Source organism: Phyllobates terribilis, unplaced genomic scaffold (genome assembly GCF_046119375.1).
Source record: "Phyllobates terribilis strain yellow unplaced genomic scaffold, ASM4611937v1 Scaffold_8__6_contigs__length_399053987, whole genome shotgun sequence".
Lineage (NCBI taxonomy): Eukaryota > Metazoa > Chordata > Amphibia > Anura > Dendrobatidae > Phyllobates > Phyllobates terribilis.
Genome location: NW_027362768.1, coordinates 136,613,837 through 136,640,247, shown reverse-complemented (window position 1 = coordinate 136,640,247; position 26,411 = coordinate 136,613,837).

Genomic DNA, 26,411 nt, shown 5'->3' with positions numbered 1-26,411 from the left:
GGCAGGGGATTCCATGTCCTCTGGCCATAGAAGCCCGAAGGCACGGTCACAAGCAAGGGACCAGCACCGCCATCGTGAAGCGGAGGCTAACAGAAGGCCCCAAGTCACAGGCCATACGGGTGAGCACCACACGGTATATTAGGGACGTGGGCTACTTCTACCCGCATAGAGCAAGGTAGCCAGGAAAGAGTGCAGATAGTCGGGGAGGCCTACAACTCCACCTGGCCAGGGGAGATCCTGCTTGCTCACAGACTGACCAGGCCCCTACTGCTAACCAGTACTCCCGGGAGGGTCTGCTTTATACCATCAGTAAAGACCCTGAACTGCACCACACGTCTCTGTGTTTCATCGCCGCACCAGCACCATCAGTCCTGGGACGCTCAAACCATCACTCCCATCATCCACACTAGCTGCCCTGAGGCAATACTTCTCCCGTGGGGAGTTATCCCATACTCGGCTGCTCAAACAACATCAGCCTCAGCGGTCTGCAGCGCAGCGGCGGTCCCCACTGACCGCAATCCACGGGTGGCGTAGTCGGACATTGTTATTACCTAAGACTGCCACTGGTTTGACCGCCCTGGGCACGGACCGGATCACCGCCACGGAGGACTACAACCCCCAGCGATCCGGCTCCGGGTATCCCCTTGCACAGCACAGGCCCAGGGGGTGCGTCATATACCCATGTGTGGGTGTGAAGCGGTGCATGGGAATACACCTCCCGAAATAACACAGTGGATTTGACTTTATGTTACTCTGCTGTCATTTGGTGGTGATGAGAAGTCTGGCCCAATCCAGACGTTGTTCATTTTGATAAGGGTCAGCTTGTCAGCATTGTCAGTTGGCAGGTGAGTACGCTTATCAGTTATAATTCCCCAAGCGGCACTAAAAACACGCTCCGATAACACGCTAGCGGCAGGGCAGGCCAGGACCTCCAAGGCGTACAGAGCGAGTTCATTCCAAATGTCCAGCTTGGATACAAAAATAATTAAAAGGCACAGAGGAATCACGGAGGACGCTCGTACGGTTGGCAAGGTACTCCCTCACCATCTTTTTAAACTTTCCACTCCTTGTGAGAGTACCCCGCGCCTCAGGGCCCGTAAGCTGGGCAGGTCTCATAAAACTGTCCCAGAATGTTGACAGTGTTCCCTTGCCTCTGCTGGATTGGAGTTGCGTCTCTCTCGCCTGTACGCCTTGGTTGGTCAACGAACTGTGACCTCTGCCGCTAGCGTGTTCAGATGGGAATTTTTTTAACATTTCTACAGCAAGGGCCTTCTCGTACTGCCACATTTTTGTAGACCTCTCCACCTCAGGAATAAGAGAGTGAAAGTTCTCCTTGTAGTGGGGGTCTAAAAGTGACACCAACCAGTAATGACTGTCACCCAACATTTTGACACCGCGAGGGTCATGGTTAAGGCAGCGTAACATAAAGTCAGCCATGCGTGCCAGACTGGTAACAGGCAAGACTTCCATATCCTCACCAAGATGACGACTGACCATGCTCTCCTCCTCCTCCTCCTCCTCCCCCCTGTCCTCAGGCCACCCACGCTGAACCGACTGTATGACACTTGTACAGGTACTACCATCTACAGCGCATGATACCAGCTCCTGTTCTTCCTCCTCCTTCTCCTCCTCCTCTCCCTCATTGGCCCCCATTGCACATTGGGATGAGATGAGGTTGGGCTGTGTGTAATCGCCCATTACGGGTTCTTGATCCATCTCATCATACTCAGGCTGCAATGCCTCCTCTTTAATTCTCTGCAGAGAGCGTTGCAAAAGACAGACAAGTGGGATGCTGACGCTAATGATGGCGTCATTGTCACTCACCATCTTGGTGGATTCCTCAAAATTTGTCTGGATGGTACATATGTCAGACATCCAGGTCCACTCCTGAGGTCTTATGTGTGGAGTCTGACCTGAATTTTGCAGCCTTGTTGCAGCTGGTACTCCACAACTGCTCTCTTCTGCTCACAAATCCTTTGCAACATGTGGAGGGTAGAGTTCCAATATGTGGGGACATCACACACCAGTCGGTGTGCCGGAAGCTGCAAACGCTGCTGCAACACAGCAAGGGTGGCGGAAGCTGTAGCCGACTTGCGAAAATGAGCTGACAGGCGGCGTACTTTGACAAGTAGATCTGGCAACTCGGAGTACGATTTAAGAAACCGCTGAACCACGAGGTTAAGTAAATGAGCCAGGCATGGTACGTGTGTGATCTCACCTCGCCTCTGAGCCGCCACCAGGTTACGGCCATTGTCACACACGACCATGCCTGGATGTAGGTTCAGCGGTCTCAGCCACAGTTCTGCTTGCTCTTTCACAGCTGTCCACAACTCACAAGCAGTGTGAGGTTTATCACCGAAGCTTATGAGTTTCAGCACAGCCTGTTGCCGCTTGGCTGAGGCAGTACTGCAGTGCTTTCAGCTTGTAACTGATGTGGTGATATCTGAGATGGAGGCTGAACATGAGGAGGAGGAGGAGGATGATGCGCAGGAGCTGTACACTGTGGGGGCAACTCTGACTGACTTAGGGCCCGCAATCCTCGGTGTGGGGAGGATGTGTTTCTTCCCAATGTCCGACTGGGTCCTGGCTTGCACTATGTTTACCCAGTGTGCCGTCAGGGAGATGTACCATCCCTGGCCACAAGCACTTGTCCACGTGTCCATTGTCAGGTGGACTCTCCCAGTAACTGCATTGTTGAGGGCATGGCAGATGTTTTGAGACACGTGCTTGTGTAGTGCGGGGATGGCACACCGGGCAAAATAGTGTTGGCTGCGGACTGAGGTACGGCCACCGCCATAAGGTTGCAGAAGGATTCCGTCTCCACCAGCATTTCCAACACAAGCAGTTATGAAATGTGTGAATTTTGGACTGTGGGGCATTGGCTGCAAATTTGCGCTTTCATTCAAAGCTCTGGGATATGGACAATTGAACGCTGCAGTGTGACATGGACATTGATGCTGTTTCTTGAGAAACTGCCATAACAAGTGAAGACATGTGCTTTGATGCCATGTGCCTGATCATGCTGTTTGTTAGGCATCAGTCTGGTGCTAAATTTGAAATGGGTCCAGGACCTTCTGTGGTCTCCCATTTCAGTCCAGCCAGGGCTGATGCTGCTCAGCATCATCTTCAGCCCCCAACGACTAGCTGGTTCGCGAGCACTGTTTATCTCCCAGGTAGTTGTGCCTAACAATGTTAAGCCTGGGTTGCTGAGGAAGACAGTGCTTGCGGAGTCTAAGTCCAGAGTTTGCCGTTCTGAGCATGTCTGTGACCTGGCGGATCATGATTGGTGGTTTGGCACCGTCTGATTGGTCACGGGTGTCGTCACCAATGGTGCGAAAGTGGGGCAGGGCTTAATCTTTAAAAGGCCTGCCCACAAACATGGCTGCATGCTCAGATCATTTGAGCTGGTTGTTTGTGGTGTGCACGCTGAAACTCTTGGGCTCCTCTAAGAGCCATAGCTTTGTGCAGGCAGGTAGCCATATAGAGCGGGTCTGCTCAGTTCCGTAGCACACCGGCTGAGTGCACAAATACCCAGTGGGTATCACACCCACATACTAGCGCCGACTGCTATAGCGTAGCGCCTGTACCGAAGACAGGGCTACTGCTCCTAGTCCGGTCACACGTCTCCCTGCGGTTCTTGGAGATTGGGTGAACCGCTTTAGCGCCAATCCCCATAGCATAGCGCCTGTATCAAAGACAGGGCTACTGCTGTTCCCACGGTCGCACGTCTCCCTGCGGTTCTTGGAGATTGTGCGAACCGTCTTACCCTTCTGTGTGCCTTAACACGAAGGGTTAAGATAATTGTTAGGTGCGTCGCCCGTCGCTCTCTCCTCCGTGCAGTTAACGGAGATAGAGCGTACCGCTTTACACGGTACGGTGTGCTGTTAATACGGACGGGTTATCTTTAGTTGGTTGTCTTCCCTTCTCACCCGGGAAGAGTTCGGCAGCAGTCCATTAGGCTGCATTGCGGACCCCGGAGTCGGTTGCGTTCCATTTAAATAAAGTTGTCTGCAACCGCCCTCCTAACAGTATCTGAGCGCCAGGGTCTTGCCTAACATGGCCGACAACCAGCAACTGCAGCGTTACGTACAGCAACTGGAGGCCAGACTTAGAACTCTGGAACAAACTGCTCCAGTTGCTGATATCACTGCAGTAGCTTCCCAGGCGGCTACTCTAGCAGCCAACATTATAAACTCGGCTGCGGTGAATACTGCAACCACTGCAAGTGCCCCATTACCCCGGTTTGCTCTCCCGGAGAAATTTTCTGGGGACAGTAAACTCTGTAGGGGGTTTAGTAACGTATGCTCCATTCATTTGGAGATGATGGAGGCACGGTTCCCCTCCGAAAGAGCCAAAGTGGGATATATCATCTCATTGCTTTCCCACAGGGCTCAGGAGTGGGCTACTCCTCTCTGGGAGCGGAACGACCCGATGGTAGTAAACGCGGGTCTTTTCCTTAAGACCTTAAAAAGTGTTTTCCTGGGTCCTCAGGTCACGCATGATACGGCTCTTAAGCTTCTTGCGTTGGTCCAGGGTTCGGCCACCGCCAGTCTCTATGCCGTCCAGTTCAGAACCCTAGCGGCTGAACTGGATTGGTCTGAGCGGTCGCTTATCCCGGTGTTCTGGAGGGGTCTGGCTGGGCATATTAAGGATGCCTTATCTACCAGAGAGATTCCAACCTCTCATGAGGAGTTAATATCTCTCGCTGACCGTATTGAATTGCGTCATGCGGAACATAAGTTAGAGCTGGAGGTTGCCAGACCTCAGCATCTGTTGGCACCAGGTGTCTTTAAACCCAAGACTCTCGACCCGGAGCCTGAGGCTATGGATCTATCCCGGACTGAGTCTAGTTCCTCTCGTTCCCGACCCGCACATCTCTTGGAGCACCCCGTAAATAAGGGTTCCAGGCAGCCGGTAAAATGAGTAGGTCTTACCACCGTTGGAGGAGGTGTATTAAAGTCCGGGACTTCTTCCTCCAAATTATCTTTTGATGTGACATTGTCCCTTGGTAAATCTACAACTGCTGCCAAGGCATGGGTGGACTCTGGTGATAAGGGCAATTTTTTATCATCTGCATTTGCCCAGAGGCACGCCATCCCTATTGAGTTACTCTCCAGACCAATGAACATTAGTGTTGCCAATGGTTCTCTCCTGGACGCGCAAATCACCCACCAGTCGATTCCCCTCACCATGTCATTCCCTCAGGGCCACCAGGAGGTCATCTCATTTCTTATTATTCCCGGTGGTTTAGACGAGGTGTTATTGGGTCTCCCCTGGCTACGTTGTCATACTCCACACATTGACTGGAATACGGGGAGAATTTCTTCCTGGAGTGAGAATTGTGCGTCACAGTGTATGGTCAAAGTCACCCGGAGGGTAGTCTCTGATCCCCCTACCGTTGTGGCATCCGGTACAGATTCTTTGTCTGTCCCCAGGACCCGGGTCTTGTCAGATTATGTCGTAAAGATCTCTCAGGAAGAGAGGGTGGCGGCAGTTTCCTCTAACCCGGTTCCGTCGGGGAGGATGTTTGTTTCACCTAATCTACAGAATACGGTGCTCTTCTGGGCTCATGCCCCTAACGGAGCTCACCTGGGGATCAAACGTACCACTAAGTCCCTTCAACGGTCCTATTGGTGGCCCCGGTGGCGCCAGGACATCAAGGACTTTGTAAACGCATGTCCTGTCTGTGCGAGAGATAAATCTTTCTGCCAGAGACCGGCGGGTTCTGTCCCTCTGTCACCCGTGAGGGATCCCACACATGGAGAACCAGTTGTCATTTCTCGCCATCCTGCTTCCCGCCCCAAAAAAGGGTACCCTGTACACCAGAGGGGTCACAGTTCCGTGAATCCTTTCTGTGACCATGTGGACCACATTCTTGCCCCCCGGCTCACGGAGGAAAATGAGCGTCAAGTGGAGGGGGAGATAATGTTAGGCATCAGTCTGGTGCTGGATTCAAAATGGGTCCAGGATCTTCTGTGGTCTCCCATTTCAGTCCAGCCAGGGCTGATGCTGCTCAGCATCATCTTCAGCCCCCAACACCTAGCTGGTCCACGAGCACTGTTAATCTCCCAGGTAGTTGTGCCTAACAATGTTAAGCCTGGGTTGCTGAGGGAGACAGTGCTTGCGGAGTCTAAGTCCAGAGTTTGCCGTTCTGAGCATGTCCGTGACCTGGCGGATCATGATTGGTGGTTTGGCACCCACCTGACCCGGTGACCTGGCACCGCCTGATTGGTCACGGGTGTCGTTACCAATGGTGCGACAGTGGGGCAGGGCTTAATCTTTAAAAGGCCCGCCCACAAACATGGCGGCGTGCTCAGATCATTTGAGCTGGTTGTTTGTGGTGAGCACGCTGAAACTCTTGGGCTCCTCTAAGAGCCATACCTTTGTGTAGGCAGGTAGCCATATAGAGCGGGTCTGCTCAGTCCGGTAGCACGCCGGCTGAGTGCACAAATACCCGGTGGGTATCACACCCACATACTAGCGCCGACTGCTATAGCGTAGCGCCTGTACCGAAGACATGGCTACTGCTCCTAGTCCAGTCACACGTCTCCCTGCGGTTCTTGGAGATTGGGTGAACCGCTTTAGCGCCAATCCCCATAGCGTAGCGCCTGTATCAAAGACAGGGCTACTGCTGTTCCCATGGTCGCACGTCTCCCTGCGGTTCTTGGAGATTGTGCGAACTGTCTTACCCTTCCGTGTGCCTTAACACGAAGGGTTAAGATAATTGTTAGGTGCGTCGCCGGTCGCTCTCTCCTCCGTGCAGTTAACGGAGATAGAGCGTACCACTTTACCCGGTCCGGTGTGCTGTTAACACGGACCGGTTATCTTTAGTTGGTTGTCTTCCCTTCTCACCCGGGAAGAGTTCGGCAGCAGTCCATTAGGCTGCATTGCGGACCCCGCGGTCGGTTGCGTTCCATTTAAATAAAGTTGTCTGCAACCGCCCTCCTAACACTGGTGGTGGTCAGGCTGGTAGTTTTGTCACCCCTGCTGATGCTGGCATGGCGGGTGGTACAAATGGCCTTTTTGGGGTTATCAGCAGAGTCTTTAAAAAAATTCCAATCTCTGGAAGACCTACCGGTTACACTGGCAACGTCCCCCGTGTTGGTGTTATGGGGAACTGTTGCCCGCCTTCTGTGTGCGGCCACCACACTGCTTCTTCCTGCTTGTTGGGGTACTCTGCCTCCCTCACCCTGTGTGCTCCTGGCCTCACTCTGTGTGTCCTCCTGCCACGTTGGGTCAGTTACTAGATCATCCACCACCTCCTCCTCTTACACTTGCGCACCACGATCCTCCTCCACACTTCGTGGCAATAGTGTCTCATCATCATCCACCTCTTGTGACAAATTGCCAGCGTCGACTTCCTCTGGCCGTGGCTGTTCAAATATTTGGGCATCGCTACATGGGAACTCCTCTTCCACCACTTCTAGCGGAGCAGGCGAGGGGCCCAAATATGGAAATGGACCAGTGAACAGCTCTTCAGAGTGTCCAAGTGTGGGATCAGTTGCTGTCTGATGACACTCGGCATGGTGGGAGGAAGGAGCATCTGTTATGATCTGCAACATGAACTAAGGAAAGATAGGGGAAAGTTGTCCCTACAGTAAGACTATGCTGAAACCCTACGATGTAGCGGGCTGCCTGTTCCTTGTGAACAGACCCGCCTTAGTCCTTGGCTAGTCTGAACGAAGACCTATAGGGTTAAGGGAGGGGTCCCTAAAAGAACTAAGGACTGGGACAAAAATGGGACACCTCCCAAACAGAAGAAGATGCAGAGCACAAAAGATAAACAGATGAAACGTACTAGAGGTCCCAGAGGAACAAGCAAACTAGACAGAGATAGGCACCGAAGCACCTGGCTAGAGAGACAGTCAAACAACACTGAAGTTCAGCAAATCCAGAAGGGCGAAGCTGGAATAAATAAGCAGATGGTCATGTGACCGCAAAACACAAGATAGCAAAAACTAACAGGAGGGTTCTAACAGCATCAGGGTGAGAAGGAGCATGCGGTCGAGACTCACGGCTATTAAAACTTGACCGTGTGGAAGACAGACCGGAGGTGGTGGTGCCCAGGTAACTGGAAGTATTATCTGCTATCCAATTAATAACCTGTTCACACTGATCAGTTCGCAATACTGGTGTTGTAGTGTGCTCCCCTAGTAATTCGGTCAAGAAGTGGGAGAAAGAAGATGTGGCTGTTGGTTGTGGCACATTTTCACCTTGGCCACGGCCCCGTCCTCTACACGCACCATCACCAGAACGTCCAGTTCCATGTCCCGTGCCACGCGCCTTGCCCATTGTAAATGAAGTAAAATAGCTTACACTTGCACTATCAGTGGAAAAAGGGTAATAAAAAGGAGATTGGAACCGTGGAAGAGGAAAACCACAGTTCTGTTTGTCTGGCCTACACCAGAATCTTTTAAACAGATATATTTGTGACTGAACAGACAAGGAGACACTATTACAGATTTTTTTTTCGTAAAACAGGCCAAAAGCAGGATAATACAGAGATTTGACCCGTGGAACTGCAAAACCACAGTTATAGTTATGTGGCGTACACCAGAATCTTTTAAACAGATATATTGGTGTCTGACCAGTCAGGGAGACACTATTTTTTTTTTCGGCAAAAAATGCCAAAAGCAGGATAATACAGAGATTTGACCTGTGGAACTGCAAAACCACAGTTATAGTTATGTTGCCTACACCAGAATCTTTTAAACAGATATATTGGTGTCTGACCAGTCAGGGAGACACTATTACAGGTTTTTTTTTACGGCAAAAAATGACGAAAGCAGGATAATACAGAGATTTGACCCGTGGAACTGTAAAACCACAGTTATAGTTATGTTGCATACACCAGAATCTTTTAAACAGATTTATTGGTGTCTGACCAGTCAGGGAGACACTATTAAAGTTTTTTTTTACGGCAAAAAATGCCAAAAGCAGGATAATACAGAGATTTGACCCGTGGAACTGCAAAACCACAGTTCTATTTCTCTGGCGTACACTAGACTCTTTGAAACAGATATATTGGTGTCTGACCAGTTAGGGAGACACTATTACAGTTTTTTTTTACGGCAAAAAATGCCAAAAGCAGGATAATACAGAGATTTGACCCATGGAACTGCAAAACCACAGTTCTATTTCTCTGGCCTACACCAGACTCTTTTAAACTGATATATTGATGTCTCACCAGTCAGGGATACACTATTACAGTTTTTTTTACAGCAAAAAATGCCAAAAGCAGGATAATACAGAGATTTGACCCATGGAACTGCAAAACCACAGTTATAGTTATGTGGCGTACACCAGAATCTTTCAAACAGATATATTGGTGTCTGACCAGTCAGGGAGACACTATTACAGTTTTTTTTAACGGCAAAAAATGCCAAAAGCAGGATAGTACAGAGATTTGACCCGTGGAGCTGCAAAACCACAGTTATAGTTATGTGGCATACACCAGAATCTTTCAAACAGATATATTGGTGTCTGACCAGTCAGGGAGACACTATTACAGTTTTTTTTACAGCAAAAAATGCCAAAAGCAGGATAATACACAGATTTGACACGTGGAACTGCAAAACCACAGTTCTATTTCTCTGGCCTACACCAGACTCTTTTAAACAGATATATTGGTGTCTGACCAGTCAGGGAGACTCTATTACAGTCTTTTTTACGGCAAAAAATGCCAAAAGCAGGATAATACAGAGATATGACCCGTGGAACTGCAAAACCACAGTTATAGTTATGTGGCGTACACCAGAATCTTTTAAACAGATATATTGGTGTCTGACCAGTCAGGGAGACACAATTACAGTTTTTTTATGGCAAAAAATGCCAAAAGCAGGATAATACAGCGATTTGACCAGTGGAACTACAAAACCACAGTTCTATTTCTCTGGCCTACACCAGACTCTTTTAAACAGATATATTGGTGTCTGACCAGTCAGGGAGACACTATTACAGTTTTCTTTTACGGCAAAAAATGCCAAAAGCAGGATAATACAGAGATTTCACTCGTGGAACTGCAAAACCACAGCTCTATTTCTCTGGTCTACACCAGACTCTTTTAAACAGATATATTGGTGTCTGACCAGTCAGGGAGACACTATTTTTTTTTTCGGCAAAAAATGCCAAAAGCAGGATAATACAGAGATTTGACCCGTGGAACTGCAAAACCACTGTTATAGTTATGTTGCCTCCACCAGAATCTTTTAAATAGATATATTGGTGTCTGACCAGTCAGGGAGACACTATTACAGTTTTTGTTTTACGGCAAAAAATGACGAAAGCAGGATAATACAGAGATTTGACCCGTGGAACTGCAAAACCACAGTTATAGTTATGTTGCGTACACCAGAATCTTTTAAACAGATTTATTGGTGTCTGACCAGTCAGGGAGACACTATTAAAGTTTTTTTTTTACGGCAAAAAATGCCAAAAGCAGGATAATACAGAGATTTGACCCGTGGAACTGCAAAACCACAGTTCTATTTCTCTGGCGTACACTAGACTCTTTGAAACAGATATATTGGTGTCTGACCAGTTAGGGAGACACTATTACAGTTTTTTTTAACGGCAAAAAATGCCAAAAGCAGGATAATACAGAGATTTGACCCGTGGAACTGCAAAACCACAGTTATAGTTATGTGGCATACACCAGAATCTTTCAAACAGATATATTGGTGTCTGACCAGTCAGGGAGACAATATTACAGTTTTTTTTACAGCAAAAAATGCCAAAAGCAGGATAATACACAGATTTGACACGTGGAACTGCAAAACCACAGTTCTATTTCTCTGGCCTACACCAGACTCTTTTAAACAGATATATTGGTGTCTGACCAGTCAGGGAGACTCTATTACAGTCTTTTTTACGGCAAAAAATGCCAAAAGCAGGATAATACAGAGATATGACCCGTGGAACTGCAAAACCACAGTTATAGTTATGTGGCGTACACCAGAATCTTTTAAACAGATATATTGGTGTCTGACCAGTCAGGGAGACACAATTACAGTTTTTTTATGGCAAAAAATGCCAAAAGCAGGATAATACAGCGATTTGACCAGTGGAACTACAAAACCACAGTGCTATTTCTCTGACCTACACCAGACTCTTTTAAACAGATATATTGGTGTCTGACCAGTCAGGGAGACACTATTACAGTTTTCTTTTACGGCAAAAAATGCCAAAAGCAGGATAATACAGAGATTTCACTCGTGGAACTGCAAAACCACAGCTCTATTTCTCTGGTCTACACCAGACTCTTTTAAACAGATATATTGGTGTATGACCAGTCAGGGAGACACTATTATTTTTTTTCGGCAAAAAATGCCAAAAGCAGGATAATACAGAGATTTGACTCGTGGAACTGCAAAACCACAGTTATAGTTATGTTGCCTACACCAGAATCTTTTAAACAGATATATTGGTGTCTGACCAGTCAGGGAGACACTATTACAGGTTTTTTTTTACGGCAAAAAATGACGAAAGCAGGATAATACAGAGATTTGACCCGTGGAACTGCAAAACCACAGTTCTATTTCTCTGGCCTACACCAGACTCTTTTAAACTGATATATTGATGTCTGACCAGTCAGGGATACACTATTACAGTTTTTTTTACGGCAAAAAAATGCCAAAAGCAGGATGATACAGAGATTTGACCTGTGGAACTGCAAAACCACAGTTATAGTTATGTGGCATACACCAGAATCTTTCAAACAGATATATTGGTGTCTGACCAGAATCTTTTAAACAGATTTATTGGTGTCTGACCAGTCAGGGATACACTATTAAAGTTTTTTTTACGGCAAAAAATGCCAAAAGCAGGATAATACAGAGATTTGACCCGTGGAACTGCAAAACCACAGTTCTATTTCTCTGGCGTACACTAGACTCTTTGAAACAGATATATTGGTGTCTGACCAGTTAGGGAGACACTATTACAGTTTTTTTTTACGGCAAAAAATGCCAAAAGCAGGATAATACAGAGATTTGACCCATGGAACTGCAAAACCACAGTTCTATTTCTCTGGCCTACACCAGACTCTTTTAAACTGATATATTGATGTCTCACCAGTCAGGGATACACTATTACAGTTTTTTTTACGGCAAAAAATGCCAAAAGCAGGATAATACAGAGATTTGACCCATGGAACTGCAAAACCACAGTTATAGTTATGTGGCGTACACCAGAATCTTTCAAACAGATATATTGGTGTCTGACCAGTCAGGGAGACACTATTACAGTTTTTTTTAACGGCAAAAAATGCCAAAAGCAGGATAATACAGAGATTTGACCCGTGGAACTGCAAAACCACAGTTATAGTTATGTGGCATACACCAGAATCTTTCAAACAGATATATTGGTGTCTGACCAGTCAGGGAGACACTATTACAGTTGTTTTTACAGCAAAAAATGCCAAAAGCAGGATAATACACAGATTTGACACATGGAACTGCAAAACCACAGTTCTTTTCTCTGGCCTACACCAGACTCTTTTAAACAGATATATTGGTGTCTGACCAGTCAGGGAGACTCTATTACAGTCTTTTTTTCGGCAAAAAATGCCAAAAGCAGGATAATACAGAGATATGACCCATGGAACTGCAAAACCACAGTTATAGTTATGTGGCGTACACCAGAATCTTTTAAACAGATATATTGGTGTCTGACCAGTCAGGGAGACACAATTACAGTTTTTTTATGGCAAAAAATGCCAAAAGCAGGATAATACAGCGATTTGACCAGTGGAACTACAAAACCACAGTTCTATTTCTCTGGCCTACACCAGACTCTTTTAAACAGATATATTGGTGTCTGACCAGTCAGGGAGACACTATTACAGTTTTTTTTACGGCAAAAAATGCCAAAAGCAGGATAATACAGAGATTTGACCCATGGAACTGCAAAACCACAGTTCTATTTCTCTGGCCTACACCAGACTCTTTTAAACTGATATATTGATGTCTGACCAGTCAGGGATACACTATTACAGTTTTTTTTACGGCAAAAAATGCCAAAAGCAGGATAATACAGAGATTTGACCTGTGGAACTGCAAAACCACAGTTATAGTTATGTGGCATACACCAGAATCTTTCAAACAGATATATTGGTGTCTGACCAGTCAGGGAGACACTATTACAGTTTTTTTTACAGCAAAAAATGCCAAAAGCAGGATAATACACAGATTTGACATGTGGAACTGCAAAACCACAGTTCTATTTCTCTGGCCTACACCAGACTCTTTTAAACAGATATATTGGTGTCTGACCAGTCAGGGAGACTCTATTACAGTCTTTTTTACGGCAAAAAATGCCAAAAGCAGGATAATACAGAGATATGACCCGTGGAACTGCAAAACCACAGTTATAGTTATGTGGCGTACACCAGAATCTTTTAAACAGATATATTGGTGTCTGACCAGTCAGGGAGACACAATTACAGTTTTTTTTATGGCAAAAATACCAAAAGCAGGATAATACAGAGATTTGACCCGTGGAACTGCAAAACCACCGTTATAGTTTTGTGGCGTACACCGAAATCTTTTAAACAGATATATTGGTGTCTGACCAGTCAGGGAGACACTATTACAGTTTTCTTTTTACGGCAAAAAATGCCAAAAGCAGGATAATACAGAGATTTGACACGTGGAACTGCAAAACCACAGTTATAGTCATGTGGCGTACACCAGAATCTTTTAAACAGATATATTGGTGTCTGACCAGTCAGGGAGACACTATTACAGTTTTCTTTTTACGGCAAAAAATGCCATAAGCAGGATAATACAGAAATTTGACCCATGGAACTGCAAAACCACAGTTATAGTTATGTGGCATACACCAGAATCTTTCAAACAGATATATTTGCGTCTGAACAGTCAGGGAGACACTATTACAGTTTTTTTTACAGCAAAAAATGCCAAAAGCAGGATAATACACAGATTTCACCCATGGAACTGCAAAACCACAGTTCTATTTCTCTGGCCTACACCAGACTTTTTTAAAGAGATATATTGGTGTCTGACCAGTCAGGGAGACACTATTACAGTTTTTTTTACGGCAAAAAATGCCAAAAGCAGGATAATACAGAGATTTGACCCGTGGAACTGCAAAACCACAGTTATAGTTATGTGGCGTACACCAAAATCTTTTAAACAGATATATTCGTGTCTGACCAGTCAGGGAGACACTATTACAGTTTTTTTTTACGGCAAAAAATGCCAAAAGCAGGATAATACAGAGATTTGACCCGTGGAACTGCAAAACCACAGTTATAGTTATGTGGCGTACATCAGAATCTTTTAAACAGATATATTGGTGTCTGACCAGTCAGGGAGACACTATTACAGTTTTTTTTTTACGGCAAAAAATGCCAAAAGCAGAATAATACAGAGATTTGACCCGTGGAACTGCAAAACCACAGTTCTATTTTTCTGGCCTACACCAGACTCTTTTAAACAGATATATTGGTGTCTGAACAGTCACAGATACACTCAATTTTTTTTTTTGGGGGGGGGGATACCAAAAGGTTAATAAGACGTGTATTTGTGCAGTCTGACTGAGGGGAAGAAAAAGGATTTAGATTAAAAAAAAAGGATTTTTCCTTGCCCCTGAGACTGGGGGATAAGTCTAGCAATTTGACCAACAGGAGCACACAGGACTGTAATGCAGCGTTTGCTGGTATAACCACTTTGTCTCCTATACAGCCTGCCTGCCTGATATCTGGGATGGATATTAGTCCTGAGAAGGACTGTTTGTTTGATTTGGCAGGCTTTAGAGACCCTACACTAACTATTTTGGAGTCTAAATCTCTCCCGAGCTCAGCAGCACTGACCCTTCACTGGCTGATCCGGAGCAACTGTGTCCAAGATGGCGGCGCCCGGTTTTAAATACTCGAGGTGATGCCGTGCGGCCAGCCAATCACTGTAATGCCCACAAACAACATGGCTGGGGCATTACAGTGACTCTCTGGCAATCCCTGCATGTTCATTGGCTCTGTAAAGAGCGCCAAACATGCAGGGCGGAGACCCAAGCTCCCACCCGAGTAACCTGGAAATGCTCAGTGCTCGCCGAACATCTCGAGTAGTGAGATGCTCAGGCGAGTAATGAGCAGTATCGAGCATGCTCGCTCAACACTAGTGGTCAGTAGACCACTGGATCATCAGAGATCAGCGGTTCCCAGTAGAGCATACCTGGAGTCGGATCCATCTTCAAATTTACGAGGTAACCAGATTAGAAAGATCATATCGAAACCAAATGTATTATTTTTGTGGTCTCTTTCTCTTTCCTTTCCAGTATTGGAATCTGTACAAATTTATTTGCTCCAGATCAAATTTTGGTGGAAAATTCAGCGAAGCCACTGATTTTGAATTTCAAAAGATCCTCTCATCTCTACTCCACAATCAAATCTATCCAGCACCAAACCAATTTCATCTTAGAAGATCCAATTCTCTGGTAAGACGGAAAAGTAGAAGCTGTTAAGTTCCCCAGCAGCGCCTCCACTGGAATATGGTAGCATTACATTTTGCAAATTAAAATTAAGAGGCTGGGTCCTCCAGTAAAAACGCTGATTTTGGTAACTAATCTTTCCTCTGGCTTATTGATTTAGGAACCCTTTAAGAACCATCCAACATCTTTGTTAAACTTCAATGAGTAAAGCCTGGAATACAACTAATATTCATTCTCTTTATGAGCATTATCAGCAAGGACATGAATCATACTATCAGTTTGACGCACCATTGTTGCATACGGCACAACATACCGCCTTCTGAACCCACTTTGTTATTTTGTTCCGTACATGCAAAACAATGCCTGATTATACAAGGTAGAAGAATTAGAGTGAAATTAAATGCAATCCACAGACAATTGACATTATCACAGTGTTATTGTTAGATGCTAGTTTCTACCTCCTGTACTTTGCATTTCTCCACTGCTGTCTCTATTTGAAGAAGGAATTACACACTCAGCTTATTCTCCCCAGAATCCAGAACAGTTCTGCCAATTCTGTCAATATTTGATATCCCTGCTAGGCTAATGTCAAGGAAAGTTAACAATTTCGGTGCAAACCAAAGTATAGTATCCAGCTCAGCAGTATGGTCCAGTCCTATCAGCCTCTACCTGTAATTCTCAGATAATGTAGTTCAACATTGTTTTGTAAGAGAACCATTTATAAAGCACACAGCCGAGACATAAACCCATCACTTTTCTGTTAGCATATGATAAGCCCAGTCCTGTAATGTGTGTAGTAAAGGTAATATTTTATAGCGAGTCTTCTCGTATTCCAATTATTATGTACATTTCAATGTCAGTTTAATAACAGCAATTCTCCATTATCTGAATCTTGACTAATGCTTTTGTCTATATCAGAGCATTAGCGACCGTGTAGGCTATTTGTATGTTACGGTATACATTGCGACTCTAAAAACAGCACAAAACATATGTCCGCACATGTAGGACATTACCTGGAGTCAGAAAGGAAAAGAAGGAAGACGGAACACTTGCTTGGTGATGTTGCTGTTATGTTCTGCTACCAGAGCTAAGGAAAGAGAGGAGATCTGTCCCTACGATAGAACTCAGCTGAATCCCTACGATGTAACAGGGAACCTGATCCTGCGATCAGACCTGCTAAAGTCCTAAGCTAGTCTGTACGGAGACCTATAGATGTGGGGAAGGAATCCCTACAAGTACTAAGGACTGGGAGGAATATGGGACACCTCCTAACAGAAATAGTAGCAGACAGACGAACAAACAAAATATATAGAACATAGAGGTCCGTAGACCAAGCAAACTAACAGAGTTAGATACAGAACACAGGCTAGCTAGAAAGTAGTTATACAATGAAGTCCAGCAAAGCCAGAAGGGCGGAGCAGGATTAAATAGGCCAACAAGGTCATGTGACCAGCAAAGGAAAAAACCTAAGAGCAAGGTTCTAACAGTACCCCCCCTTCTAAGAGGATCCTCCGGATCCCCTAGGACCAGGCTTATCAGGAAATCTCCTGTGAAACGCTCTGATAAGTCTGGACGCGGAAACATCATCTGACCTCACCCAAGAGTTATCCTCGGGTCCGAAACCTTTCCAGGCCACCAAAAACTGCGACCCACCAGTCTCTTGGTCTCAGAGATTCCGGGATGACCTGCCAACCGAGATTCGTGACACTCAAGAAACAAATCTCTCCTAAAGGTCCCAGGCACAAACAACCTCCCATGAGGAGTGTTAGATGGGGCATTCTCTTGTGCTTTAAGAATCTCATCTTCCAAAACGGAGTCCAAAGCAGCTATCACAACACCTTCTTGTAAAATGTTCTCCTCTTTCTCAGCACCGACTATGGGAGAAAAACTGCGAGACAAGGCATCCGCCTTAACATTCTTAGTACCAGGGATGTAAGTAATGGAGAAATTAAACCGCGAGAAAAACAGTGCCCACCTAACCTGACGGGCATTCAGGCGCTTGGCAGCATCAAGATATATCAGATTTTTATGATCCGTAAGAACCTGAACGGGAAATTCCGCACCTTCCAAGAAGTGGCGCCAGTGTTCAAATGCGAGTTTAATAGCCAATAATTCCCGATTACCAATATCGTAATTCAGTTCAGTCTCCGAAAAATTTTTTGAAAAAAAGGCACAGGGATGTAATCCATCCCCGTTATCCTGAGACAATACTGCGCCAACCCCCACAGAGGAAGCATCAACCTCAACCAAAAACGGCTTAGTCACATCAGGCTGCATAAGGATGGGAGCAGAGGTGAACCTCTCCTTGAGATACACAAAAGCTTCAATGGCCTCAGAAGACCACTGAACCGCATCAGCACCTTTCCTGGTGAGATCGGTCAGAGGTTTGACAATACTAGAAAATTTTTTTATGAATTTTCTGTAATAATTGGCGAAACCTAAAAACCTCTGTATCGATTTCAAACCAATAGGCCTAGGCCATTCCTGTACAGCTTGAACTTTAACCGGGTCCATCTCAAAACCTTCGCTGGAGATAATGTAGCCCAAAAAACTAATTCTCTGTACAGCGAACTCACATTTCTCCAGCTTAGCAAAAAGCGAATTGTCCATTAATAACTGTAATACCTCACGTACGCTCCGCCAATGAGACTCCAGATCCGGCGAATAAATCAAAATGTCATCCAAATACACAACCACTTTTTTGCCGATCAAAGGTCTAAGGATGTCATTAATAAGATTCTGAAAAAATGCAGGAGCATTAGTAAGACCAAAAGGCATAACCAGATTCTCAAAATGACCCACAGGAGTGTTAAAAGCAGTCTTCCATTCGTCACCCTCCTTCATGCGCAACAGATTGTATGCCCCCTTAAGGTCAATTTTAGAGAACCACTTGGCCCCCATTAACTGGTTAAACAGATCAGGAATCAATGGCAGTGGGTAAGGATTGCGTACAGTAATTTTGTTAATCTCACGAAAATCCAGACAAGGACGTAAACCGCCGTCCTTTTTTTTTACAAAAAAAAATCCAACCGCCACAGGAGACTTAGAGGGCCTAATGTGACCGGCGGCCAAACTTGTCTGTATGTATTCCTCCAAAGCCTTCCTCTCAGGAATAGTAAGGTTAAATAAACGACTTTTAGGAAGAGTCGCTCCAGGGACAAATTCAATAGAACAATCATAGTCTCTATGGGGAGGCAAAACCTGCGATTCCTTCTCAGAAAAAACTCTCCAAAAATCCTGAATAGGAACAGGTAATTCCCCCCTATCCACAGCTGCAATACGCCCGTTACAACACTTGTCATAACATTTATGGCTCCAGGATTTAATTTCATTGGTAGACCAATCCAGTACAGGATTGTGAAATTTTAACCAGGGCAATCCCAATATTACTGGAGAAGGCAAGTTATTCAAAACTACCAAATCCAATTTCTCATGGTGAACACCATTAATAGTGAGAGGAAATTCACAGACCTTGAGAGTAATATTCTTCAAAGGGGAACCATCCACAGAAACCACAGCAATGGGGGATGATAAAGGTTCGGGTTTTAAATTGAGTCTTTCCAAGAATCCCCCATCAATTACATTCAGAGTAGACCCACAATCAACAAACACCCGAAATTCCATTAATTTTTCCTGAGCAATCGTGGAAGCAGCAAAAAATACACCCTTGGAATTTAAACAGGCAATACGGGCATGACTGACCTTTTTTTTTTTTTTTCTTCATATGAAGCTCACAGCCTTTAATCAAATGACCAGATTTTCCGCAATAGAAACACAAGCCTTCAGAAAATCTACGGTCTTTTTCTTGAGAGCGAGGTGCCACCGATCCAATCTCCACCGGTTCACCACTGTTAGTACACACATTCTCATAACCAGAAACTGACATAGCAGAGGATTTGCTCTCATTAACCCTTGCACGCAGTCTCCTATCCACCCGTATAGCTAATTGCATAGCCTGTTGCAAATCTTCAGGTGTAGGATAAGCAATTAGCAGGTCTTTAACCCTTTCATTGAGCCCAGCAAGAAATAGACTTTTCAGAGCAGAATCGTTCCACCCTGTTTGAGTAGACCAACGACGGAAATGAGTACAATATTTTTCCACATTACCTGATCCCTGTTTCAAACGTCTCAACTCAGTCTCAGCTGATGCGACACGGTCAGGATCATCATATAATAGTCCCAAAGCAGAAAAAAACTATCCACTGATCTGAAGCATGTATCACTAGGTTGCAAAGAAAAGGCCCACTCCTGAGGCTCTTTGCACAAAAGTGACATTATGAACCCTATGCGCTGGGATTCATCCCCAGAGGACTTGGGTCTCAAACGAAAATACAATAAGCAAGCATTTTTAAATGAAAAAAATTCTCGGTGTTCACCAAAAAATAAATCCGGCAAACATACCTTAGGCTCCAAGAAATGTGCTCCAGGACAGTTACTCACGTGCTGACGGAGCTCGGCCACTTCCAGAGAGAGTCTTTGCAGGTGTTTAGCCAAATCCTGAACCGACACCATGATGGAACAGAAAAATCTTTCCTTAGAGAATTTGCAGGCTGGACTTACTGTTATGTTCTGCTACCAGAGCTAAGGAAAGAGAGGAGATCTGTCCCTACGATAGAACTCAGCTGAATCCCTATGATGTAACAGGGAACCTGATCCTGCGATCAGACCTGCTAAAGTCCTAAGCTAGTCTGTACGGAGACCTATAGATGTGGGGAAGGAATCCCTACAAGTACTAAGGACTGGGAGGAATATGGGACACCTCCTAACAGAAATAGTAGCAGACAGACGAACAAACAAAATATATAGAACATAGAGGTCCGTAGACCAAGCAAACTAACAGAGTTAGATACAGAACACAGGCTAGCTAGAAAGTAGTTATACAATGAAGTCCAGCAAAGCCAGAAGGGCGGAGCAGGATTAAATAGGCCAACAAGGTCATGTGACCAGCAAAGGAAAAAACCTAAGAGCAAGGTTCTAACAGTTGCGCTGAGTACGCAACAAATGATATCACTTGAATGTTGTTAGCTGCTGCCGGCAGATCTTCAAAAGAATGAGATTTGGTCCAAACATGAAGTGGAAAACACCAAAAACAGTGGATCTGACGATAGGCACTGTAACTGGATGATTGAACTGATGCAACTAAAATTCAGTAGGAGTTTAAACTTAACACAAATGGTTGCAAATAATTTTATTGCATGTAAAATCAAAGATACTATGCGTTTCGAAGCTGTATCAGCTTCTTCAGGTGTATATATTGTAGATGGCGACAATAACACTCTCACTAAAACAACTCGCTTTAATAGGATCCCCAAGTTATGCTTTTTATTTAGTTACTTTATTTTGGAGGGATAAGAGAGCTTTGCATCGCACTTTAGTTATCAAGAATAAGAGGTTTCAAAATTAAAAAATACAGTATATACCCCAACTGTAAAGAACAAGACCTAGACCTAGCCTCTTACAAATATCACCCTTAGGCTCACCCACGAGCGTATAAAAAAAATCTATTTGGTTTTTATCCAGAAAAGTGGGATGATTTTTTTCTCACTTGTCATCTGTGTGCAATTCGTTTTTTATATCATAAGCTATTAATAATTTACAAAACTATTTACAGTTTCCTGTTACAGAATTATAATGTATCCTTGAAAATCAGAAGCTATAAAGTGAATCAATATGGCATCAAATTTACTTCTTGCACCCATCTGATTTCGGAGTCTAATTGGTCATCGGCACTGCCCCATTGAATAACATTGGTCTGAGTGCTGTCCGATAAAAAAATCTGATAACACTCATCCGATTTATATGGTGGTGTGAGCGAACCCTTACAAATATTACAGATTGTGTCTATGGGAACCACCATTGCTACCTCTTGAACTGTCCAAGACTGTACTAATGCCCAGGTGATGTTATGATGTGTTATTTTATGTAATGCAATGTTTTATAATATGGAATATGTTTATATGTATGCTGAAACAGTGGCCGCATGCTATGCGCTACGCAGAGAAACCCAGCAAGGCTGGCACCAAACCAGCAAAGGCGCAGTCACATACGCACCTGGCGCAAGCTGTCCAGATAGGCAAGCCCTGGAAGGCCGGGAATACTCTTCACCCAGCTCCCAATGAACAGAAGGGAGACTTTGGCAGTGCTCTTCCCTGGCCCACTGTCGTTGGACAGCTGGCGTCTGGTGACACTGTCGGTGCCTAGTCAAGGACCAGGTGAGTACCTCTACAAGAACCCCAAGAAGTGTAACCAGAAGAGAAAATGAGAAAACCCCTGAAAAGATAGCAAAACCTACTGCTAGCGCCACTCACCACTACAGCACATGGGAACTGCAATAAACAGCAAAGGACTGAGCAGAGAACAGGGTTAAATAGCCCGCTTAATGATCAGGTGTTGAATACCTCCCAATAATCCCCAGACAGCCACTCCCTGCTAGCTAGCACAACAGAATGGACATAATCCCATGATTGCCTAGTGCCAGACACAGCAGTGTCCTGCGTTGACTGGCATCTGGGGAAATCAGTGAGAGACACGGCACCCTGCATCCTTACACATCCTACAACACCAGAATGTGATGCTCCAAAAGATTGGGACGGTTTTCCTGCATGTGACGCGCCCCCTGGGACATATTCCTTTTTGAGGGGAATACCCGGTACCGGATCAGATGGGGGGTTGTAGTCTCCGAGCGGCTGTGACCCGGTCCCGTGCCCAGGGCGTCAAGCTAAGTGTTATGTGGCAGTCCTTACTGATGTTATAAGAGTTCTTTTGTGTCGACTACGCCACCCGTTGTGATGCGGTCACTGTGGCCGCCGCTGCAGCAGGGTCCGCTGAGGCTGATGGTGGATGCGCAGCTTGGTGGGATAACCCCCAACGGGAGGGGTATAGCCTCAGAGGGGACAGGCGCAGAGGATGGGGGTTGTGGTGGTGTGGTGCAGCCGGCAATGAAGACAGACTCGGGTTGTGCAGTTAAGGGAGTTTACTTACTGCTGATGTTTCGGTCACTCCAGCTGCTAGTGACCACCCGAGCCGTGCTGCGTCCACCAGGTCCTGGATCCGGCCAACCCCCAAACAAGTCCGGAGCGTGGCCCTGAGCTCTCCCTCTGTCCTTTCTTCAGCCGTCCCCACCAGGGATTCACCTAGGTCCAGCTCCCTCGGGCCTTCTTTTGGGACACCCTTGGCCCTGGGTTCCCTGACCCTTCATGTGGTGTGCCTTCAGGGTGAATGTGGTGGGTGACCGTGACAGACACTGCCCACGGTCTCCGGTCTCTGGCTGGGGAATGTCTTTGCCCCCACCAGCTTGGGTTCCGGTACCCTCTTGCTGACTCCTCACCCGGTGCTCTAATTTGGGTTCTTGGGTCCCTTCAGTCTTCCCCCTCTGGGTCTTTCTCTCTCTTTCTCCTCTCTCTCTCTCCAGGGCTGCTGTTTCCTTCTCTCTCCTCTCCAACTGACTTGTTCTCAGCGTCTGACCCTGATCTAAGTTGGTGCCCTCCTTATATATCCCTCTATGTGTGAGCTCAGGTGACCAGCACCCAATGAGCTCCTATCACTACCCAGACTGCTCCCCCTATCTGCCCCTACACTACATGGGATGTACCACCCCCCTCCCACTCCAGCCAGGAGCAGGCTCGGTTGTACCTGCACATTTCTAAGTGGGAGTACCGTCGGCCTGCTCCTCTGGAATGGGATGTATGTAGTGCATGCAGTCTATCTGAGCTCAGTTCCACACTCCTTCCTTACCCGGGAGTGGAATATCACACCTCTGGGTTGAGGTGCAATACCCCTGTAGCAGCCGAATCCTCAGGGTGCTACATTCCCCCCTGGTAAATCACAGCACGTCCTCGGGCTGTAAGACAAAACACCACAAAAACAACAATTTTTTTTTTTTTTTTCATAAACATAACCATATAAAACATTATATAAAACAGTAAATATATATATATAAATAACATTCTCGTCGTCTCTTTCTTTCTTCCTCCTCTGGTCACCGTGCAACTCGTGACCAGGTAAAGTGCGACAGAAAAGCAGTTTCTCATAAAACCAGTAGGGGGCGCCTTAGGAAGCGCAACTATGTACAGGGGAATTTGGCCGTTCTCAGTCCCCGGCCAAGTAAAGGGAAAGGGATGGCTGCTCACAGTCCTCAGCCTGGTTTGGGTAGGGGACACACGGGTTAAACTGTTCACTGGTCCCAACGGGGACTAAACTTTAAAGCAGCCACGGTTACTTGGGTACCCCGACAGGTAACTATATACAGTCCTTTGTACTATCTCAGTCATAGTACCTTCTAGCCTTGAACCCGTCCGGGTCTTCTGGCTCCTCCTCCCTACACCGCAACTCCTCCTCTGTCAGGCGATGCACGTGGAGGGCGTAAGGTCCCTTGGCACACTTGTGCCGGGTGAACGTTACCTCGTCACCGACGTAGAGGTCACGGCCTTTGTGACCCTCTGGCAGGTGGGACTCGACGTCCCGTCGGGTAACGAAGACGTCACCCATGGTGTTCCGGTCCTTTATGAAGCCCCACCCATGCTGCCCTTCTGGTCCGACTCTTTTGCTCCGCGCTGCGGGCCTGGGCCCATTGCTCTCTGACCCGCCTCTCCTCCCGTTCTCTCTTAAACTCTGCCAGCTGTTGACGGCAACACTCTGTGCGTTCAGCTGCAGCTGCCCGAGTCTCTCCGGTGAACCCCATCAAATCTTCTCCCGTGGGGTCCCACACGAATTGGGCTTCTTCTAGTGGAGGCGAGACCCGAGTCACGGGCTTTGGAGCCGGGATCAGGGGCTCACACAGGGGACCTAACTTCTTTTGTCGCTCCAGTTCCAAGAATTCTTCGGGCCAGATGAAAGGCCGCCCGTCCGGCCACGCTAGCTGGCTGAAGGGGTCCTCTCCCAGATATGGCACCCTTGGTGTTTCGGGTGCGGGCGCGATGGTGGGGGCGCCCAGGTTACCCAGGCCTTGCGGCCAGGCCGGGGGCATCTGGAAGGTAAATGGAACTGTTAACACGGCGGCGCCCTGGGCTACCTGGCCTTGCGACCAGGCCGGAGGCTCCGCGGAGGTAGATGGCTCTGCTGGGGATGCGGCGCCCGGAAACGCTAGGCCCTGCGACCAGGCCGGAGGCTCCTCTTCCTTCGCCACGCTCCGGGTCACGACGCGTGACGTCACCGGGGTCGCGACGGCGGCTTCCGGTCGGGGCCTAGTCGGTGGCGGTGTCATGGCGGTCTCGGGTACGGCCGGGGGACCTTCGGGCTCTGCGACGGGGAGCTGGGGCAGATAAGCGGTCTTCCGGTATGGGGTATAGGCGTCCCCCTTACCTGCTGCCATGCGTCTCGCTCCCTCTTCTGCGCCGTCTCCGGCCTTGGGTCCTCCCGCGTCATCCGCAGAGGCAGTCGGTGTCTTCTTCCAAGGGAGCGGGTTCCGTGGACGGGTTCCAGCTTGCTGGGCCATCTCCCGGCCCCACTCCGCCAGGATCTCCCTCTGCACTCGGGCCATCCTTCCCGCGAGGCCCTCCAGGGCACTCCGCGCGCACTCCCGATCTCGGGGAAGCTGCGCCAGGATCTCCGCTAAGCCTAGCGGGGTTGTTGACTCCAGCAGGCTCCTGACCATCGGGTCGGTGCTGCTCTGCTCTCCTCTTTCTTCCTTTTGCAGGCTCCTGGCCAGCGGGCCGGTGCTGCGCTGCTGCCGCTCCATTCCCGGGTCTACTCTTCCTCTCCTCGACTCCGGGTGCTCTCGCTCTGGACACCTTGCCTCCGGGTGCGCTCGTTCTAGACTGCTCCAAGCGACACCCATCTTTTCTCTTCTTTCTCGTCTCCTCCCACTTCGAGGGCGGTCCCGGGGCAACTCGGTGACTGTCAGCTCCAGGGGGAGTTCTTTCACGCTGACAGACACCTCCAGCATCACAGTCTCTGTTGGTGGGGGCGGTTTCCACTTTTGGCGCCATTTTCTGTCCTGGCCCACGATGGGAGGTGGCCTCTTGCCCTCCTTTGGCACGCCCATAATGGCGTCCGCTTCTCTTCCAAGGCGGGAAATCTGCGGTTTTGGCGGGAAGCGTCGCCCAGTGGCGGGAAACTCTGCAGATGGCGGGAACAAGTTGGAAATGGCGGACAATCGGCGGGAAACGACTGGTGATGGAGTCCGATGGCGTGGACCCTCCGGAACCGGCGGGAGACTTCTTTCTGAGGTAAACTTGCACTTTTCTTCAGGCACGCAGTACCCGGGTGTTGCGGGCACGTAATCCTGCCGACTACGCCAAAGTTGACGCGCCCCCTGGGACATATTCCTTTTTGAGGGGAATACCCGGTACCGGATCAGATGGGGGGTTGTAGTCTCCGAGCGGCTGTGACCCGGTCCCGTGCCCAGGGCGTCAAGCTAAGTGTTATGTGGCAGTCCTTACTGATGTTATAAGAGTTCTTTTGTGTCGACTACGCCACCCGTTGTGATGCGGTCACTGTGGCCGCCGCTGCAGCAGGGTCCGCTGAGGCTGATGGTGGATGCGCAGCTTGGTGGGATAACCCCCAACGGGAGGGGTATAGCCTCAGAGGGGACAGGCGCAGAGGATGGGGGTTGTGGTGGTGTGGTGCAGCCGGCAATGAAGACAGACTCGGGTTGTGCAGTTAAGGGAGTTTACTTACTGCTGATGTTTCGGTCACTCCAGCTGCTAGTGACCACCCGAGCCGTGCTGCGTCCACCAGGTCCTGGATCCGGCCAACCCCCAAACAAGTCCGGAGCGTGGCCCTGAGCTCTCCCTCTGTCCTTTCTTCAGCCGTCCCCACCAGGGATTCACCTAGGTCCAGCTCCCTCGGGCCTTCTTTTGGGACACCCTTGGCCCTGGGTTCCCTGACCCTTCATGTGGTGTGCCTTCAGGGTGAATGTGGTGGGTGACCGTGACAGACACTGCCCACGGTCTCCGGTCTCTGGCTGGGGAATGTCTTTGCCCCCACCAGCTTGGGTTCCGGTACCCTCTTGCTGACTCCTCACC